Raw genomic sequence first — 22,105 nt, forward strand, 5'->3', positions numbered from 1 at the left:
CCTCCCTAGGGGTGAGACCTTGGCCCCTCCTGCTGAGCCCTGCCCAATATACCTGCTGAATGAAGGAATAAGTGAAGGAATGAATGGATGAATAGAATAGAAAAATGGCCAGAGAGGGAGGGAGGCCAAGACTATGGCTCAAGAGACTTGTATCTTCTTTCCACTCCTGCCCCAACTTGCTGAATCCAGGCCATCACCGGACCTAGCGAAGAGGTCTCCAAGGTCTCATCCGGATCTGTCATGACACCCACATGTGTCCCCAGCATCGTGGAATGAGTTGTAGGCATGCTGAACCTATCCTCCTTGTTTGACTGGTGGGGAAACTGAGGCCGAGGGATGGGGAGAGGTGGGGGACAGCTGGACCCCAGAGGACTCAGTGCATTAGAGACAAAGCCCAGCTCAAGATCTACGTGGCAGTTCTCAGTTCTGCCCTTCTGGGCTTTGGCAAAGAGTGTGGAGGAAAAGGACTCCCTGCTCCCTGTGTCCTGGTAGGGGGTGGCCTCACGGGCAGGGTGGGGCTCTCCAGGCTTGGGGCCAAGGACTTCTCTGTGCCTGGCGCTTCCCCAGGATTCAGAGCACAACAACAGGGAAGAGGAGAAGGGTCACTCTGAAGCGGTCACAGAACCAGACTAGGGGAAGACCTGGGGGGAGGCTCAAGGTCAGCCTGAGGTCAGGCCCTGTCCAACTTAATTATTCATTAACCAGGAAAGTCCAGGCACTGAGTTAATGGGCAGCACAAGGCCGCGGGGGAGGAAATTCCTCCCAGAGGGTGGGCAGCACCTGCAGGAGTAACGCATGTAAGGAGCAGTTGGTGGAGGGGCCCTTTATCCATCCATGTGTCCATCCATCCATGCGGCCACCACCCATCCATCCATCCCCACATTCATTCGCTTCTCTCTGTGCCTGTCGATGAGCAGAATGCTGGAGTTCCAGCTGGCGCAAGGACAGAGCAGTGGCGACAAGGATTGCCCAGAGCGGTCAGTGTTGTGGCTAGGGCCTGGGGGAGCAGAGGAGATCCCCTGACTCAGCTCCGTGAAGTGGACAAAGCCTCCTGGAGAGGGTGAGACCGGGAAGGACCGGTCAGATGGCTCCGCAGATCCCCTGTCGCTGGGCCACACGCAGCAGGTGTGGTGCGCTGTGGGGGGCCTGTCAGCACCTGGGCCCCACCCCGCCCCAACCTCTGTCACAGTCCCCGCTGCCAGGATGACGCTGACGTCTGAGCCCATCTCTACCCTGGCCGGCTTTTCATAGACAGGCTAGGTTGGGGATTTCCTCCAATGGGCTGGCCACCCTGCTGCCCCCCCCACCCCCCCAGCGCCTGGCCCAAGGGCAGTCCTCGGGCATCCCATGGACCACAGGATGAGGAGGGGCTGAGGCAGGCCTGAAGTGCAAGCTGAGAGGGGAGAGAAGGGTCCCCTCTTGGGGTCCAGTGGGTGCACAAGGGGGCGGGGGGAGTCCCATCCAAGGGAAGGAGGCTCCAGGGATGGAGAGGTTCCCGCAGTCATCTGGTGGTCCCGGCCCTGCGCTTGGGGGAGTCATGTGCTAGGACAGATGGCAATGGGGGAGTGTGTGAGGGGGGGGTTCCCCTGTGGGAAGGCAAGAAGGGCGGTGGGAGGCTGAGGAGGGGGTTGGAAGGAGGGGGGCTCTCAGGGTGAGAGGGGAGGGCAGGGAGGAGAGGCCGGGAGAAAGGGGGAAACAGACTGTGCCTGGGAAGATGGGACACGGTCCCCCGAGGCTGGGACGGCTGCAGGGGGGTGGTGGGAAGGGCAGGGTGTCTCCTGGGAAAGTGGTGGAAGGGACATGCAGAGGGCTCCGTGGTGGGCAGCACCGACCCGGGAGCTCTCTGGGGCCAGGTGCCGCTGCACTGGGGGCCTGTCTGCGTCATTTTGTGTGTAGGTCACCGTGTCACCACTCTCGGGCCTCCCGGTGGCAGGCTCCTCCCAAGGGCCCCTGTCCTCTCCCCAGGGGGGAGGGTGTGTCCGGCTTCCTCCTCCGTTTGCCAGAAGTCTGAAGGAGGAGCGGGGCTGGAGATCACTAAGGCCGATCGGCTCCCCGGTGTTCTTGCTGGAAGGTGGAACCCCAGAGGCCACAGCCTCGTCCCAGCGCCACTGCGCTCTGGGAGCCCCGGGAAAGGCCTGGATGAAGGCGCCTGTTCTTACTGAAATTAAACAAAACCTATACCACACCGGGGTCGGTGCACAGCCCCTGTCTCAGCCTGTCCGGGCAGGAGAATGGAATCCATGCAAGCCGGCCTCCGCCGGCCGGCGGGAGCGAGGAGGGAACAGGCGCGGGTCCCCAGAGGGTGTCAGGTAATGGCACCCCATGACTTCAGTCACCTACTGCGCGTGGGCCCTGAGGGGCGCGCCCCACCTTAGGGTCCCCAGCAAGTTGGAGGAAAGGCGCTGGGTCTCCCGCTCCGGCCAGTCGGGGCAGGAGGGTCCGGAGGATGGGTGGGGGGCTTAGGGTGTCGGCCGGTGCCACGCCCGCCGGCTCGAGACTGCTTGGATTGGCAGCTTAGGGCCGAGCCGCCCCCCCGCCCCCCACAACTCCCTACAAACCCGGGCGGGGAGGAGAGGGCATGTTTGTTCAGCGCTGGGGCTGGGCCGGGGTTGGGGGGGTAGTTGGGGGGGCAGGAAGCAGAATTTCAAAGCGGCTTCACCCTTTGTTACCCCTTCCCGGCCCCGCCCCCACACCCCAGGCTGCATTCCAGAACCAGAGGGGGTCCTGCCCCGGGAGAAATCCGCTTAACCGGAGGCTCGGGTTACAGCCTAGCTGCTCGGTGCGTGGGGGGAGGCGGGGGTGGGGGGAGTCGGCCCTTCCCTGCCCGACATTCCGGATGGCGGGTCTCCCGGTCCACCCCATCCCCACCCAGGGACCCCCCCAACCCCCACTTTGCGGGCCTCAGTCCCCAGGAGGGAGGGGGAGGAGCTGGAAAGGGGCGGGGCTGGGGGGGGCAGGACGGAACCCCGCACGGACCCCCGCCTGCTCACGTAGAGGACCCGGAGGTGGGGTTCGGGTCGTATTTGCAGTAAGGGAGCTCCCCGACTCTTGGTTTCTGCCCTGGATCTGACCTCAGACAAAGCTTGCTGGGCGCCTCCGGGTTTGTTTGAGGTGGGCCGGGCTGAGGTGGGATTCTTTCTTTCCAGTGAAGGCAACCTGGGCTCTATCTTATTTTCAGGACCTGCTCAAGGGGCCCTTTCCATGCGATCCAGTCCTCTAGTTTTGTTGTACAGCTTCACCAAGTCTTGCATCTGTGTGACCGCCGCCCTGAACAGGATCTTGAACAGGACCAGTGCTCCAGAAAGTTCCCTGGTGTCCGCCGCTCCCCAGGCCTGACCCCACCCCAGGCGGAACCATTAGTCTGCCCTCCCTCACGTAGACGGTCTGGCCCTGACACTAAAGTCCTGGGAATGTGTGCTTCTGCCGGCGGAGCTCCCCTTACTCAGCCTGGTATTTTGGGGAATCCACCACTTCATTGCAAGACGTCCTTTCTCATTGCTCAGTTTATTTCATGGTTTGTCCCTTCTGTGCCTGTCCATGCCAGTCCCTTCTGGTCCCGGGCTCTGAGGAAATGAAGCTGCTCTGGTCTTCTGGCAGAGAGGGAAGAACTTGATGGGACACTTGTTTACTCCTTGATTCCTGACTAGGCGCATACAGAGACACAGGGCCTTTGCACATGCTCTTCCTGCTGCTGGGATGCTCTGCCGCTTGTCCTTGGTGCAGTGGGTTTTTTTTTTTTTTAAAGATTTTATTAATATATTTCAGAGAGAGAGAGCGCATGAGCAGGGTGAGGGGCAGAGGGAGAAGCGGACTCCATCCTGACCTGGGGCTTGATCTCAGGACTCCAGGATCATGACCTGAACTGAAGGCAGATGCTTAACTGACTGAACCCCCCAGGTGTACCTCTATGGTGGGTTTTTTTAATGACCCTTCAAGTCTCAGCTTCACTGTCACCTTCCCAGAGAGGCCCTGGCCCACCACTGGGTCTACTTAAGCTGCAGCACCCTTCTTTCTTTGGTTTTGTTGGCTTCGTGGTGCTTATTGCCATCTGCAATCGTCTTAGCCCTGTACTTGCTTCTTGGGTGTGAGGCCCTTACTGGAAGTTTCAAGCTCTGTGAAGGCAGGCACTTCTGCCTCGCATATCCCAGTGCCTAGCATGGCTTGGAGTGGTGATCAAACAGTTGTAGGTGCGTCTGCAGGGTGCTGGGGACCCTGCTGGGCTCAGAAGGGCAGCCTCCCCTGGGGAGGTTTCCTGCAGCCGTGACCCTTGGCCCAGGAGGCATGCCAAAGAGGGGTGGGAGCCAGGGAAGGGTAGGAGACCTGTGGGCCACGTTCATACCTTTCTTATCGTTTGGCTAATGGTTTGCCAGCCCCGTTGCGCTTCTAGAAGAGGGGAGAGTGGGGTGGAGTCTGGCCTTGCCCCTTACTGCTGCCTCAGCCTGAGCAGCCCAGCATTCAACCATTCAATTTTCTTATTTTATTTTTTAGATTTTATTTATTTATTTGACAGAGACAGAGATCACAAGTAGGCAGAGAGGCAGGCAGAGAGAGAGAGGGGGAAGCAGGCCCCCCGCAGAGCAGAGAGCCCAATGCAAGGCTGGATCCCAGGACCCTGAGATCATGACCTGAGCAGAAGGCGGAGGCTTAACCCACTGAGCCACCCAGGCGCCCCTCAACTGTTTTATAATCACAGGTGAAGAGAAACTCCCTGCGAAAACGAGAGGTTTGGAACTCGCAGCTGTAGACGATGGGGAGCCATTGAGGGTGTGTGGGGAGGGGAGTGATATGGAGGTAGCCAGCAGTGGCAGCTGAGCCTGGGTTGGTAGAAAGAAGGGCTGAACTTGACCTGTTTGCCATCAGTCTACCACAGGCTGGGAAACTGCAGTCTCGGTGTGCAAGGTTGCTTTATGCCTGGGAGCAGAGTGGGGGAAGACCCACAAGTCCTCGTAGCTGGGCAAGTGCAGCCAGTTGGGGTAGGGGCTGGGCTAACAGTGGGGAGCAGCACACCCCACTCCCACACTGGGGAGTACGCATCCCCACAAAAGACATTAGTGCTCAAAGCAAACACTTGGACTTTGGCCTTCCGACAGGATAGGGGGACCCCCACTCCTGAGCTCTGCCCTGTGGGCCCAAGGATGCAGGCCGATAGCTCTGAGGGTAAAGAAGTTCAGTGACATTGGTGGCTCTTTCCAGTGTTTACTGAGCCTTTGTGGGTGTCAGGAATAATAACCAAGTGGGGACACCTGGTGGTCAGGATAGGCCTGGGCCTGCCCTGAGGGGGCTCACAGCCTGGGGAAGCTACAGTTAGGTCTGGGCCAGGCTGGACAGAGAACTGGTGAGCCTCACAGGACTGGGTCCTCATGGCCCCAAAGAGACTGCCATGAGCTGAAGTTAATTCTCACCAGTGTTTTCCTGGTGTAGCTTATGCCTGGATCATCTTTCTGTTCTAATGCAGTTGCTTCTCACACTTTGCTGTGCAACCATCAGGAAGAGTTTGCCTAAAATGCAGAGTCTCTGGCCCCATGTCCGGTGCCTTTGTGGATGGGACCCAGTCACCCGCATTTAAATTACCACCTTGTCTCCGTGTCTCAGGTCTCCTGTAACGAATGACCACAAACTGGGTGACTTAAAACAACAGAGATGTATTTTTCCACCGCTCCAAAAGCCACAGCCCAGGCTGAGTCGCACGGGGCAAATAGCAAGGTATTGGGAGGGCTGGGTCCTTCTGGAGGCTCCAGGGGAGGATCTGTTCCTTGTCACTTGCAGCTTCTGGTGGCTGCTGGCATTCCTTGGCTCATGGCCACCTAACTCTAGCCTCTGCCTGTTTTCGCCTCCCCTTCTCTTCTGTGCAAATCTCCCTCTGCTTCCTCTTATAAGGACACCGTGATTACACTCAGGGCCTGTCCAAACAAGCCAGGATAATCTTCCCATGGCGAGATCCTTAATTTAATCCTGCCTTCCATGCCCCTTTTGCCTTGTAAGGGAGCATTCACAGGTTCCAGCCATTTTGATCTGGATGTCTTCAGGGAAAATTTTTTGGCTCATGCCTATTCCCCTAGCAGTTCTAGTGTAGCAGGTCCTGAGAGTCCCCTGAAAACCCTGGGCTGAAGGTTTGCTTATTTAACTGATGGCCTCAGCTGAAGGTTTGTTTATTTAACTGATGGCTGCTCGCTCTCACAATTCTCTTGGAGTTTAGGGAATGGAGCACCATTCAGCATTTATTTAACAAACCCTCTTGGAGCTCCCACTCCATGCCCAGCCCTGTGCTGGATGTCTTGGTCATTCAGGTGAGGTGGACTCAGCCCCTCGTGCTCTGAGTCTGGGGGAGAGAGAGAGAGAGAGAGAGATATCTGACTCCTGCCGCCATCCCCATTCCCCCGCACCTCCCCAGTATGTGACAGCACTCTTCTGGAACTGCCCCAGCTCAAGGGTGGAGCTTGTTTTCTGCAAGCCAGCTCCTCACCAGTAGCTTGGTTCAGGAGTTCTGTTCTATGCCGACTAGTGTCCAGCATCTCCTGAGACCGGTGCTGGCACATTCAGAAGGGAGGGACTTTGGACCAATGGCTGCAGGATGCCTTCTCTCCCTCCTGTTGGACTCCAGCAGGTGGCCTCCATTGTGCCCTGAGGATTAAGCTTTTGCTGCAGAAGGGATAGCAGCCCCCCTCCCCTGCCTGCCAACCCTGGGCTGCCCGTTATGTTTCTTTCAGGTGTCCTTACTGATCATACCAGCCTGAGTCAGGATGCTCACCACTGGCAACCAGAAGCATCCGCCAGTTGCCAGCCAGTTGTCCGACTGGTCTGCCCTGTGTGACCTTGAGACTGCTCTGATCCTGGCCACCCTCTGCTCCTCACCAGCTCTCACCTGCCTATTTGCCATTTCCCAGATGCCCCTTCCCCTGCTACTCCCTTTGCTTGAGTCCTCCATTTCTTTGTTCTACAAGGTTCTGCTCAGTGGTGCTTCCTCTATCAAGTCTTTTCAACCTCCCAGGCTGGAAAAACCACAGTGATAGGGCTCACCAACAGAGCTTAGCCCTCCCTGGGGCCCGGAGCTGACCAAGGCCTTTACAACGTGCTAGTATCCTTCCTGTACTACAGCCAAGAGACCTGAGGTCTGCCCGACTCCAGGCCCACACCGGAAACGGACCACCAACTGACCCTGGCTTTCCTCTTTCTCCCAGGCTCAGCATTTGGTTCCCCATCCTTGAGCAGCCTTTGTCCCTCATCCCTCCTGCACCCCAGCCCAGGAGCTCGGTGGGGGCTGAGGACAGAAACTCACCTCTCCAAGGGTAAACCTGCAGAGAGTACCCACCCCCCACCAGGGCTGTACACTGACAGACAGACAGACACAAGGTGGCAGGGGAGGTGAGCCAGGGGGGAGCATCCGCCAGTGTTGCCACAGACCCTTTAGCATAAGATCGAGGCAACCCCTCATTGCCATTCCTGAGTTGCCCAGCAGCAAGGAAAAAATCTGGTCTAATTTTTGCCAAGTTATAAAAACCATCTCTCAAGCAACACTTTATTCAGTCCGGCGACAGCTAAGATCAAATTGAGCGCTTTCTGGGTTTGGAGCCCTCCGCTCCATTCTATGTCCTTGACCTCCCTGGACTACAACCTCTTGAGAGGCATGCCTTTATAATCCTCCTTGCACAGAGGAGGAAACTGAGGCTCAGAAACAGTGAGTGAATCACCCAAGGTCACTTTGCTTGGAAGAGGCAGACACAGGATTAACTCAGGTCTTCCCTCAGGCCTAGTGGGGTGACCCCAGGTTAGAAGGAATCTTACTTTTCTAAGCCTCAGCTTCCTAGTCTGTAAAATGGGCACATAGCAGTTGTGAGAATGGCGGAAACTTTTCACAGACTGTTCCTCTGTCTGGGCGATTCTTTTCCAGCTTTTCAGGGGACAGGCTCCTTCTCTGACCCTTTATGTCTCAGATTGAATGCCCCCGCCTCAGGGATGCCCTCTCTGACTACCTCCACCTGAAAGAGCTAGCCCCCCACCTCCTGCCATGCTCACTGGTTGCTGCCTCCCTCCCTCCATTCATTGTCTGGCTTATTTTATCCCTAGGCCTTGTCACAGGCTATGACATTCATTAATTCATTTGTCTGTCTGTTGTCTCTTTTCTCCGGCAGACTGTGAGCTCCATGAGGGCAACAGGCTCCCCGGTGGCGTATCTCCAGCATCTGGTGGGGTGCCTGGCGAGAGGAGGGGCTCCTAACACACCTGTTGTAGGGGCAAAGGAGTCATGAAAGACGATGCATGGGGGCACCTGGGTGGCTCAGTGGGTTAAAGCCTCTGCCTTTGGCTCAGGTCATGATTCTAGGGTCCTGGGATTGAGCCCCACATTGGGCGCTCTGCTCAGCAGGGAGCCTGCTTCCCTTCCTTTCTCTGCCTGCCTCTCTGACTACCTGTGATCTCCATCTGTCAAATAAATAAATAAAATCTTAAAAAAAAAAAAAAGAAAGAAAGACGATGCATGTAAAATGCTCAGCACAGGGCCTGCTGCCCAGCAACCTCTGCGAAAGTGCTAGCCAATGTCCTTACTACAAAACACAGACACATTTCCAGCCTGTTTAGAAATAACACAGTGAACCTTGGGTTGGTCACTCTCTAGGTGCCACTGCCCTGGAGAGAGCACAGGGTAGGCAGAAGTCAGGGAGCACCCCCTCCCCCAAGTATGCCTTGAGCACTGTCAATCACCCTTGTGGGAACAGAATGGGGAAGGGCCTTGCTGTTGTGGAATGTGCTGGGAGTCGGGGGGGGGGGCGTGCAGGCTGGGTAGGTGTCTGGGGAACCTGTGAAGTCCTCAGAGACTCCCTTGTCCCAGGCCAGATTGGGTTCACCTGTCCTTCTTGCCCAGCTCTCCTCAGTTCCTTCCAAGTCCCAAAGTGCCTGTAATGACATTTATTTATAGTTTGTCCCTGGAGGCTCATCCTGGAGTTCATGGCTGGCTGCATCTCTAGGACTTAGCATGCGCTGGGCACATAGTAAGTCTCAATAAATATCGGTTTAATAGATTAATTGAAAGATGCGTGGGAAGCATCTCTCGGGTTGTGATTTTTAATCTTTCTGAATCTCCAACTTCTTTGAAAAACCCGTGAAACCTTTGGGTCCCTCCCCCAGCAACGCACACAAAGTGGAACGTGTCATTTGAAGGATTTCTTGGACCCCTCCAACCCAAGATCACCCATAAAGCTCAGTTTAACATCACTCTGGGGGACGGGAGGTCCCTGAGCTCCCAGGGAGCCGGTGTGGGAAAGAGGGTAGGTACCAAGAGGCCCAGTGGGGCTCGCACACGACAGGCCGGCGAGGAGGGGTGTGAAGGGACCTCTTTTCTGGTACTTTCTGCTCTCCGGAAGGAAAGGCAGCGAGCCTGAGGCGATCTGGCGGGAGAGGGAGAGCGCGGGGCATGCAGGCCCGGGAGGAGAGGTAAAAGGGGGGAAGATGCGAGAACCGGAGAGGAGAAGGGGGCGTGATGGAGCGGCTCCGGGCGGCGGAGGGACGCGCGGGCGAGCAGGGGGGACGCGGGGGGGGGGGGGGACAAAGAGCGAGCGCGCAGCGAGCGGGCGCGGAGGCGCCGGGAGGGAGAGGGGCCGAGGCCGGCCGGCCGCCCGGGCTGCCTGATTTTCTGTCAGCCGCGGCTGATTAACGGGCCGCCTTCCAGCTCCGAGCGCGCCGCCCCGCGTTCCTGGCAACGCCGCGCGGCTTCCTGGCGGAGGCGGGGCCTGCGGAAAGGTTACATTTGCACAAAGTGCCGCGGCGCAGGCGGCCCGGAGGGGCTGCGGGGAGGGGGTGGGGGTGGGGGTGGGGGGGGTCGTGGGGAGCGGGGAGCCGGGAGCGCGGCGCGGGGCGGCCGGGGAGCCGGGCCGGGGGAGAGAAAAGGCTGCGGCGCTCGGCGCTGTCTGGGTAATGGAAAAATTCCTCTGGGGGTCGGGCAGAAAAATATCAGGTTGCACGGCGGCGTCACACGCGGCCCCTCCGAGGGGAGCCTCCTGCCGCCGTCCGCCGCGGGCCGGCCTGGCCGAGGGGTGCCCCCGGTGCGTGCGCCCCAGCCCGTGCGCCCTAGTCCCTGCGCCCCAGCCCGTGCGCCCCAGCGAGAGCCGCTCTGATCCTCGCGCCCCAGCCTGTGCTCTTAGGGGGCGTCGCCTCGCTTTCGCATCTCCCCTTCCCTCCCTTAGAGGGCAGCTGAAAGGGCCTCGTTTCCCCCAAGTTGTCGTGTCCGGGCCTCCCCCCTGACTGTCCCCGTCGCCCCCGCGAGGGCCCGGCGTATGGCTGGCACCGGGTCCTGCCGCCGTCAGGGCTGGCTAGATAGGTCGCATTCGCTCTCGCTGGGAAGGCGGGCTGCCACTGGCATCTGTCCCCGCCTTCCCTCGTGCCTCGCCGCTTCTGCTCAGCTCTCTCGAAGGACTGGGCTGTTGCCTCCAGCATTACGTGGTGTAAACAGTGTCCCTCTGCTACCCGCCCCCCTCCGCCGCCTCCCGCCCCCGCATTGCGTCATTCCCCTGCTCCCAGACCATCTGCGGCTCCCTATTACCGCCCCTACGTTGGAGTTTACACCCTTGGGTCTTGCCCAGCACCGGGGGTGGGGTGTGATGTCAAAACCCTCCAGCACCTGCAGTCTCCCCTGTCTCGTTGGGGCTGGGAGTTGAAGGGCTTCTGACAGACCCCCATCTACTCTGAGTTTTTCTCTCCCTGTCTCCCTCTCTCCTTCTGTCTCCGATGTCTCTGTCTCTCTCACATTGAACTGATTCGGTCAGTAGGCGCTGTATTCATGAGGGGCCTTGCACTGGCCCTGGGGGAAGCCCGGGCTGAACCGGAAGCAGCCCCTGCCCTCCAGGGAACGTGGGGAGACTGCCCAGGGAACTCAGGTTAAGAGCTGGACCTGGGGGTCTGGTAGATTTGGGTTTCTGCTCGTCCATTTCCTGGCTGTGTTTGTCCTTGAGCAAATGACTGAGCCTCCGTTTGTCCAGCTGTCAAACAGGGATGGGAGAGCAGCAAGGGCCACTCATGGGGTCTGGCTGGCAGATTTAAAGGGACAGCCTCAGTAGCTCTTGGCAAGGAGCACAATGGCCCTCACTCGGCGAAATAGTTTATTACTCTTAGGACTATAAAGAAGGCCACAAGTAATCAGAGCCTCGTGCATGGTGAGAATGTCAACAGAAGAACCCTGAGCGGGCTGTTTAGGGTAGGGCTGGTGGGTGGATCCTGGCACTCCAGGTGTAAACATGTCTAAAGATCCCAAGCCTGACTTCCCTAAGGCACCGCCCACACTTGGATCAGTCAAGGTCAAGGTTGCAGTTCTTTAATTGGGCCTGGGGAAGCTTGGTTCCTTGGCTGGGTAGGGAGTTGGCAGGAGGGCTGTAACCCTGGAGGGCACCGCCCTCTGCCTAGCTGGGGCAGCTTGTCTCTGAAGGATCAAAGCAGCAGGTAGGATCTGCTAGCTCTTCTCTCACCTGGCTTCTGTGAGCCCAGGGGTGACAGGCCAGGGGAAGAGGCAGACCACAGAGGGAGGCAGGTTCCCTCCAGAGATTAATCACGCCCTCCCAGAAGCTTTGGGCCCATGGGGTCCTGGCCCTCTCCAAAAATGATCCAAGGGCAAATGGGAAAGGGGGGTGGGGTCGAGAACATTCTGAATTCACTGTGCCTTGGTGTCACTCCTACGGCCTCAAGAACTGGTTTGCCATCCAAAGGGGTTCTGGGTCTGTTTCTGAGCTGGTGACTTGCTCCAGGTCAGAGTGGTGGCCTTGACCCCCCCACCCTCAAGTTCTCGGCCAACCACAAAGTGACAGTCGGCAATGAGTGATCACTTGGCACCTGACATGAGGCGGCAGGTATGGTCTCCCAGCAATCTGAGGATGTGAGGATCTGTTCAGCTATTTCTTACCAAAGAGGAGGCTGAAGATCAGAGATCTTAGGTGCTTGTCATGGGTGTAGCTGGAACCCAAAGCCAGCCTTGCTGGACACCACAGTCTGAACTCAGTTTTAACTAAGTGCCCTGAGCCACTTCCACCGGTGGACCCAAGAAACCACCAGCAAGGAGTGAAAATCCCAGTCTAGCCAATAGGCTGCCTGAGGCAATGTACCCATTTGACAGAGAAGCCCGCTGGGGCTCTGCTTTGGAGACTTGCCCAAGGCCCTGTTGCTAAGGAGTGGAGTCCATAAGAAAAAGGGAATCTTCGCCTATGGGAGCTGGAAGGGGTCTTGGAGCTCTTCTAATTCAAAACTCATTTTCCAGACAGGGAAACGGTGGCCCAAAGAGGACCCAGGTCTGCCCACACACTGAAGCATCATCTTGGGCTACACGCCCTCCGCAAGGAAGCAATGACCCTGAACCTGTGAGTTTCATGGAGCATTTGAGAGGAAATGCAAGGTGCACTGGGGAGAACAGTGAAATCAAAGGGACCAGGCTCTCCTCCAGGGGCCCAAGAGAGAACTCCCTTGATTCTCCGGCCAAAATTTCATGCTGGAATTCTCCAAGGGTGGGAGGAGGGAGAGTGTGGGGGAGGGGAAGAATGCAGCCTGAATGAGCCAAGGTCACAGCCGCTCTTCGTTCTTCGAGGTCTTCCCAAGTCCCAGAGCTGGCTTGCCCTCCCTGGCCCAATGGAGAGTGTAGTGGGGGCAGGGCAGAGGAATGGAGGGGCTCTGGGGCCCTTGGGAACAAGGGCTTCCGTTGGTTTCCCTGCTCGGAGTCCCTTGAAAACCTGGAGACAAGAATCTTTGCGCACCGTTTCTCCTTCTCCTCCAGCAACCTACAGGTGCTTGGCAGTGCCCCCCCACCAAAGCTCCTCACTTTTGCACCTAAAAAATCTGGGTGCTGCTTACCTCTCTAGGTCCTCGGATCCTGGGAGGCCAACAGTGTGTAATGCTAACAGTGAGTGATCGGGAACATCACATTCTGATTAAGTGAGTCTTAACATCCGGGCCTCCTTCGCTTTACTGAGATATATATACGGCTCAGGCTGGTGCAGGCAGCCCTGTGCAGGGACTGGGGTGCGACTGGGGGTAAGGGGGACCCGTGCCGGCCCTCATGGAGCTCCCGGTACAAGTTTCACGTCTCAGCCAGAAGAGTCAAATGCTAGAGTCTCTGAGTGCCTTATTCACACCCGAGTGTGATTTTTCTGGAAGGAGGAAGGAGGAAAGAATGGGTGTGGAGAGAGGCGGGGTCACACCAGGACACTAATTTTCATGTACACTTTCAGCGAATTTAATCTTCTTGGATCTAGCACCCCTATGAATACAAATGTCTTAAAATACCACTAACAGAATAATAACACTTGTCCCTTTCAGCGGGCCGTTCACCCAAGCATCTCCAATGCTCTGTGAACATTAATTAATTAAGCCCAGATTAAATAGTTATCATTGACTGAAAATATATTTACTGCACACAGGCAACCAGCTACCGGGTTACTGATGTGACTTAACCCCCGTTGTCACCGCGCTTGAAATATACAACCGGAGGGCATTAGAAACTTGGGTGTGTTCACACCCTGACCGTGTGCAGGGAGGAGCTAGGGAGACTGCTGGGTCCATCGATTCTAAGCAGTCTGAATGGGCCTCAGATCTTGTCCATTCTCTGCGCTACTGCTTCCTTCCAGGAGTTTCCTTCCATGCTAGGAGCTGACTTGGGCTGATCACGCCTGCCAGACTCTTCCAGAAGAAAGGTTCTAGGTCCCAGTAGCCTGGTTACTGTTCCCACCATGTAAGTTTTACCTGTTCCTTTATTATTTATTTATTTATTTATTTGAGAAAGAGAGAGAGAGAGAGAGAGAGAGCTTGGGGAGGGGAAGAAGGAGAGGGAGAGAATCCCAAGCAGGCTCCCTGTGCAGAGCAGAGCCGGGTGCAGGGTTGGATCCCAAGTCCCTGAGCTCACGACCTCATGGGTGGGATGCTTAACCGACTGAGCCACCCAGGTGCCCCGAGGCTTCTATTTCTTGAAATTTACCATGACACTAGGGCACCTCCATTTGGGTTACACCAATGACAGAAACCCAGCTCAATTTGCTTAGGAAAAAAGGAGAACTTATGAACTCGTGTGAGAAACCAGACAGCAGCAAGGGTAGGAGTGGAGTGGACCTCAGTGAGGACTGGGTCAAGGGAGTCAGTTTCCTCCAGATCTCTGGCTACTCTTGCCCTCCTGCTTTTGCCTGTGCACAGGGGGTTTGGGGGGAGGTAGAGAGGGGTGATTATTAAAACACTGATTTATTTTCTTTCATGGCCGTTGACTTATTTAGTTTTTTTTTTTTTTTGAGTAAACTTGGATCATCTGTATTTTTTTAGAAATTCTCTATTTCATATATTTTCATATATAGCAACATAAAGTTGCTCATGGTAGTCTCTTATGAGTCTTAAAACTTCAACCGTATCTGTATAGTTCTACCTTCCTTTCATTCTTAATATTAGGTATTTGTGCCTTTCTTCTTTTCCTTGATTAATCCTGCTAGATGGTTGTCCATTTTATTGTCTTTTCAAAGAACCAGCTTCTGGCTTTGTTGATCATTTTTGTGATTGTTGATGTCCTTTTCATTTATGCTTTTATCTTTACTGTTTATTTCCTTCCAGTTCTTTCTTTTTTTCTTTCCTTTTTTTTTTTTTTTTTTTTTTGTTTACGCTTCTCTAGTTAGTTGAAAGCTTTACTCCTGTATGTTTAAGTCGTTCCTGTTTTAGAGTAAATGCACTTAAGACTATATGTTTCTCTATAAATGTCAGTTTAGGTCCAATCTCCAAATTTAATTTTGCATTTATCTTTTTATCCGCAGTACCACATATTTCATAATTCCCATTGTGATTTCTGTTGATGTCTTTGAGGGGGTCAGCTTCAGATTCTGAACTGAGAGATAAGGGTAGGGGGCAGGGGAGAAACATCTCTCTCTCTCTTTTTTTTTTAAACTGTTAAAGATGGGGCTCCTGGATGACTCAGTCAGTGGGGCAGATCACCTTGATCTCAGAATTTTTTTTTTTAAGATTTTATTTATTTGACAGAGTACACAAGTAGGCAGAGAGGCAGGCCGAGAGAGAGAGAGGAAGGGAAGCAGTCTCCCCACTGAGCAGAGACCCTGATGCGGGGCTGGACCCCAGGATCCTGAGATCATGACCTGAGCCACCCAGGTGCCCCGTGATCTCAGGATCTTGAGTTCAAGCCCCACCTTGGGCATGGAGCCTACTAAAAAAAGCAAAACAAAAACCTGTTAAAGATAAGGTTGGAGGATGAGGGTATGTGTGACAGCTAAATGGGTGTCCCAACGCTGAAAATGGGGATTTGGTGGCCTTCACACTGAGTCACTGTGATGCTGTGCCCCCCCCCCCCCCCCCCCCCCCGCCCCGGCCCCCAGGAAGAGAGAAAGACCGCGGCCTGCAGGCAGGTCCTTCAGAGAAGGGCCCCTGGAGCAACCCGCTTTATCTTCCCCTCACTGACCGATCAGCTGTCATTTCCTCCTCTGGGCAGGGAGTCTCAGAGTGTTACACTCATTCAGCTCCGTCCACACAGGAGGAAAGGTCAGGACAGGAAAGAAATGTTCCTGCAACCGTTTCACGATGAACCCCTGAGATCGCTGGGAGTGTGCTTTTCGGTTTTCAAAGATACAGATGTTGTTGTTTTAAATCCGCCTACCCTGTTGTTGCTGACTTGTAATTTTGCCGCATTGTGGATAGAGAATGGGGTCTGCTTTACATCCGCTCCAAAATTCCTTTCCGCTTTCGTGATGACCCAACACAAGTCCGTATTTAGAAATGTGCACGTTGTGCCTGACAGTCACGTGGTGTGGGAGTCCGCTGGGGGCGGGGGTCGGAGCTCACACACTGGAGGGCTCCAAAGGCAGAGAGTCCCTGGCTCTCAGATCGGGAGGCTGGAAGTCCAAGATCAAGGTGTCTGCAGGTGTGGTTTCTTCGGAGGCCGATGTCCTGGACTTCTGGCTGTGTCTTCACACCCTCTCTCCCGCATCCCCGGTGTCTCTCTCTGTGTCCAGATTTCCTCTGCTCATAAGGACACCGACCGGACTGGAGGAGCAACCCCCCTCCGCAAAGGTTCCATCTTAACTCACTCACTTTTTAAAAAAAGATTTTATTTATTTGACAGAAAGAAACAGAGTGAGAGAGGGAACACAAGCAAGGGGAGCAGAAGAGGGAGAAGCAGGCTTCCCGCTGAGCAGGGAGCCCGATGCGGGGCTCAGTCCCAGGGTCCTGGGACCATGACCTGAGCTGAAGGCAGACGCTTAGTGACTGAGCCACCCAGGTGCCCCAGCTCAGTCACTTCTGTAAAGGCTCTGCCTCCAAGTCCAGTTACATTCTCAGGTACTAGGGGTTAGGACTTCAACATAAGATTGGGGGGTGGGGTGGGAGACACGAGTCAGCCCCAGACTTGTGCATTCTTGGTTGGGAGAGACGCACAGACCCATGCAGGCGACTGTATGGACGCATCGTCGGACTTGTTAATTCTGTCGTTCACATCTTTCATAGATGTGTAAATTTTCTCTGCCTGCTTGTTAGTTTCTGGGGAGTGCCCAAATGCCCATTTCTTTTGTGGATTTCTCCACTTTTCAAAGCAAATCTTCTAGTTTTTGCTTTACTTATTTTCAGGCTGTGTAGTGAGGTCTAGAAAACATAATTCATGTTGCATCTTTTTTGTTGGGTTGTTGCTTCAGTCATTCTATAGGGTCCCTCCTTATCTCTTATCGTTAGTTGGCCTTAGGTGTATGTTGCCTGATATTAATATTTACTATATCAGCTTTTCTTTTTATGCACATATGCCTGGTGTGTCTTTTCTCTTTGTTTTATTTTCCACCTTTCTCTTTTCTTTTGCTTTAGAGGGTGTCTCCTAACCAGCATAATATTGCATTCTGTTTTGTTTGTTTTGATCCAGTATGACAGTCTCTGTCTTTTAAGAGACAAATGAAATCAATTTACATTTATAATGATTGTTGATATATTTAGACTTACTTCTACCATTTTATTCTGTTGTCCTATATACCCCATCTTCTAAAATTATGTCTTTTGTTCTGTCGTCTGTTAAATCTCTACTCTCCTTTTTTCTTTGATAGTTTGGAAAGTACAGATGTGTTTCTGTTGTTTCACTTGTTGCTCTTAAAATTTTTGTTTGTTTTTAGGATTTTATTCTATTTTTTAAAATTTTAAATAATTTTTACCTCCTTTTCTCAAAGATTTTATTTATTTAATGAGAGAGCAAGAGCACGTGAGCCTGAGTGGGGGGAAGAGGCAGAGTGAGAGAGAGAAACAGGCTACCTGCTGAGCAGGGAGCCCAATGTGGGTCTCCATCTCATGGCCCCAGAAACATGACCTGGGCCAAAGGCAGATGCTTAACCCACTGAGCCACCAGATGCCCCTATATATTTATTTTATTATTATTATTTTTAGATTTCATTTATTTATTTGACACACAGAGAGAGAGATCACAAGTAGGCAGAGAGGCAGGCAGAGAAAGAGGGGGAAGCAGGCTCCTTGCTGAGCAGAAAGCCCTATGTGGGGCTCGATCCCAGGACCCTGAGATCATGACCTGAGCCAAAGGCAAAGGCTTAACCTGAGCCACCCACGTGCCCCCCTATATATTTATTTTTAAAATATTTTATTTTTAGTAATTTCTACACCCAGTGTGGGGCTTGAACTCACAATCCTGAGGTCAAGAGTCACGTGCTGTACTGACTGAGCCAGCCAGGTACCCCAAATTGCCCTTAAATTTTTAATAGTGATACCTAGACATTTCTTTTCTTAATTATGTCTAAAGCAGCGCTGTCCAGTGGGAAAATAATGTGAGTCACACATATTATTTTAAATTTTTCAGTAACCATATTAAAAAGCAAAAAGAGGGGCACCTGGGTGTCTCAGTCGGTTAAACCTCTAACTCTTGATTTTGGCTCAGGTCATGATTTTAGGGTTCGTGGGATTGAGCCCTGCCTGGGGCTCTTGTGCTAGGTGTGGAACTTGCTTGAAGTTCTCTCTCTCCCTCTCCTTCTGCCTCTCACCAATACCCCGTTCATGTGTACGCATGCACAGGGGTACACTCCTGGGCTCTCTCTTAAAAAAAAAAAAAAAAGCATAAAGTAAAGGTGGAAATAATTTTAGTAATATGTTTAATTTAACATTATACATCAAAAATAGTATTTCAAAATGTGATCGGTATAGCATTATTAATGAAACATGTTGTATTTTCAGTGCTAAATCTTGAAATGTAGTATGTATGTTACACGTAACAGCCCATCTCAACTGGGACCGTGTGCATTTCAAGTGCTCAGTAGCCACATGTGGCTGGTGGCTGCCGGGTTGGACACTGCACGTCTAAGATATCCAGCTCCTGGAGAAGACAGCCCTAGAGCCTCCCTTCGGTGTGTGCCGAAAGCCTCTTCCCCTCTGCCTTGTTATTTTGTTCTTTTAAAATATCAGTTTTATTGATATATAATTTACATATAATACTCATGCAATTTTGATGCGTTTTGAGACACGGTTATACCCGGGAAAGCGCCACAGGAGGGAAGATCCGGAACCACTGATTTTTGCTCTCACTCTGGATTAGGTTTGCCTTCCCCCAAAACTCACATAATCGGACTCACGCGGTATGTGCTGTTTGTATCTGGCTTCTTTCCCTCACCCTGACGTTCTCGAGACTCAGCCAGGTTATGGCACGTGGCAGTGGCTTGTTACTTTGCTCCTTGTGTTGCAGAGTGGTGTTCCACGGTGTGGGCGTGCCTGTCTCATATTCGCTCGTTGGAGGCCATTGGGGTTCTTTCCATCTAGGTTGGGGCTGTCCATGAATCAGGCTGCTGTGAACATTTGCGTCTGAGTCTTTGGGTGGACACAGGTTTTCATTTCTCTTGGATAAATAAACACCCGAAAGTGGACTGGCTGCATTGTAGGGTAGTTCTGTTTAACTTGGTGAGGGACTGCCAAATGGTTTCCCCAAGGGTTACGTCCCTTTCTGTATTGTCAGAGAATTTTAACTCTTCCGTATCCTCTCTGATGCTTGGTATAGTCAGTCTTTTTATTTTTTGTTTATTTATGTATTTATTTTTATTTTTATTTTTTAAAGATTTTATCTGGGGCACCTGGGTGGCTCAGTGAGTTAAGCCTCTGCCTTCAGCTCAGGTCATGATCTCAGGGTCCTGGGATCGAGCCCCACATCGGGCTCTCTGCTCAGCAGAAAGGCTGCTTCCCCCTCTTTCTCTGCCTGCCTCTCTGCCTACTTGTGATCTCTCTCTCTGTCAAATAAATAAATAAAAATTTTTAAAAAATAAACAAACAAACAAAACAACAACAAAAAGATTTTATCTATTTCTAAGAGAGAGAGAGTGATTACAAGTTGTGGGGAGACAGAGGGAGAGGGAGAAGCAGACTCCCTGCTGAGCAGGGAGCCTGAGGAGGGACTCGATCCCAGGACCCTGAGATCATGACCTGAGCCAAAGACAGACCCTTCACCGATGGAGCCACCCAGGCGCCCCTGGTCAGCCTTCTTTAAATTTAGCCTCTCCAGTAGGTGTGAATTGCTAGTTCATTGTGGTTTTAAATTTACCTTTCCCTGATGGCTAGGGAAGTTCAGCATTTTTTCATGCGGATGAAAAAATGTACATATTCTCGTATTGGATGAAAGAATACACATGGAGAAATCCGCATATCTTCTTCTGTGAAATATCTGTTCACATCTATTTTTTATTTTATTTTATTTATTTATTTGAGAGAGAAGCACAGCGAGAGAGGGAACACAAGCAGGGGGAGTGGGAGAGGGAGAAGCAGGCTTCCCTGCTGAGCAGAGTACCCAATGCGGGGCTCGATCCCAGGACCCTGGCATCATGACCTGAGCTGAAGGCAGAGGCTTAACGACTGAGCCACCCAGGCGCTCCTCTGTTCACATCTTTTGATTGAGTTATTCACCTTTTTTCTTACTGAGCACAGATAGCGGTTCCTTAAGTACTTCAGATCCCAGGCTGGTCAGGTGTTTATGTTGTGAGTATTTCCACCCCCCCAGTCTGGGGCTTGTCTCTTTGTTTTCTCAGGGGTGTCTTTGAAGAGTGAAAGTTTAAAAATTTTCTCACTTCCTGCGTATGCTTTCATGCTTTTAAGAAGTCTGCAGTCCCCAAGATGGCGAAGACTTTTCTCCTATATTTTTGTCTAACCGTTTCCTTGTTTTGCCTTTTAAATTTAGGCCTATGACCCATTTCGACTTAGATTTTGCGTAAGGTGTGAGGTGGGAGTGGAGACTCCTTATTTTTCCAGGTGGACATCCTGTGATTCATACCAGGTGCTGAAAGGTGTCTTCCCTGTTGTCTTATGCTGATGCCTTCGCTGATATCGATCAACAGTGTGTGGGGGTCTGTTTTTGGAATCCCTGTTCTGCTCCAGTGACCTCTTTGTCTGACCTGAAGCCAACATCCCATTGACCTGATTATGTATGTAGCATCTTCATAAGTCTTGAAATAAATTCGTTGTTATTTTTATCGGGAATTTCTTTCTTTCTCTTTTTAAAAGATTGTACTTATTTGAGAGAAAGTAAGAGAGAGAGCATGAGCTGTGGGGAGGGGCAGAGGGAGAGGGAAAAGCAGACTCCCCCTCCCCTCCCAAGCAGGGATCCCGACATGGGGCTCCATCCCAGGACCCCGAGATCATGACCTGAGCTGAAGGCAGACACTTAACCCACTGAGCTACCTGGGTGCCTCTATTATCTGAAATTTCAATGCCACCTTTTTAGGTTATTATTATTATTATTATTATTATTATTATTATTATTTATTCATGAGAGAGATGGAGTGGGCACAACGAGCAGGAGGGGCAGAGGGAAAGGGAGAGAGAATCTCAAGCAGGCTCCACACTGAGTGCCGAGCCTGATGCAGGGGTTTGTCCACCACCCTGAGATCATGATCTATCTGCTAAATCGGACTTGACAGAGCTCAGCTTGCCAGCCTAGTCCTTAACGCTGCCCCTTGCTCTGTCTTCCATCTTTGTGGAAGTGTCACTCTTTACTTGCTGTGTCCCAGATGGACTCTTTTGAGTTTAGATGGACGTTTCATTCTCTTGCAGACACTTGACAGTGAGTGAGTGTGTGTGTCAGTTTCAAATTGTGCACATCATCCCTTCAAAGCAACTTATTGGGACGCCCGGGTGGCTCAGTCGGGTAAGCGTCTGCCTTTAGCTCAGGTCATGATCCCAGGGTCCGGGGATTGAGTCCCACATCAGGGTCCCCACTCAGAGGAGAACCTGCTTCTCCCTCTGCCTGCCACTCCCCCTGTTTGTGCACACACTCTGTCTCTGACAAATAAATAAATAAAATCTTAACAAAACAAAACAACTTATTGCAGGCTTTTTTGGGGGGGGCTGGAAATATTTAGTTCCTTCTTGATTTAATTATATTTTTTAATGTAAAAAAAGTTTAGTTAGGATTAGATGGCTTTTCTAGGCAATGGTTGTGGTGGAAGTTGCCGGTTGTCCCCCCATATCCGTTCTTTCTACTTGCAATGTGATAGAATTCATCTCAGGGTGAAGGAATACATTTCTCAGCCTCTCTTGGAAGTAGCTGTGGGCTATGGGATGCAAGGAGGAATGGCAGGTGTGCAATTTATAGATTATGGTCTTAAAGGGAAACCACTGGGACCAGGAAGTAGACACAATGGTCAGCAATCTTGAATTCTGGATACAGGAGCACCACAGGGATTATGCAGCAGCAAAGCAGAAAGAGCCTGGGTCCCTGACACCTTGAAGCTGGGATGTGAGCTACTCCCATCCATACTGTTACTTAGGGAGAGATAAAATTCTCTTGGTGAGCCACTAGTATCTTAGATCTTGGTTGGATCAGCCAAACCTGTATCCTAATACAGTAAATAGATTTACTAATATCGTTGACGATCTTATTTGTTCCCTGTTGTTTTCTGATACTCTTTCCCTTTTGGTTTATATTTCTTCTAGCAGAGAACATCCCTTAGGTGTTTTTTTCACCAAGAGTTTGACGGATGAAAAATTCTGCGATTTTGGAAGTTGGAGTTGTTTTCGTTTTCATTCTTTACTGACAGTTTAGCTAGGTATATTACTCTAAGTTCATAATTAATTTTCCTCAATACCCTGAAAGTATTATTCTACTCTTTTCTTGCCTCTTTTGTGGTTGAGATTTCTCCTACTG

This window comes from Mustela erminea, chromosome 12, assembly GCF_009829155.1.
Source record: "Mustela erminea isolate mMusErm1 chromosome 12, mMusErm1.Pri, whole genome shotgun sequence".
Lineage (NCBI taxonomy): Eukaryota > Metazoa > Chordata > Mammalia > Carnivora > Mustelidae > Mustela > Mustela erminea.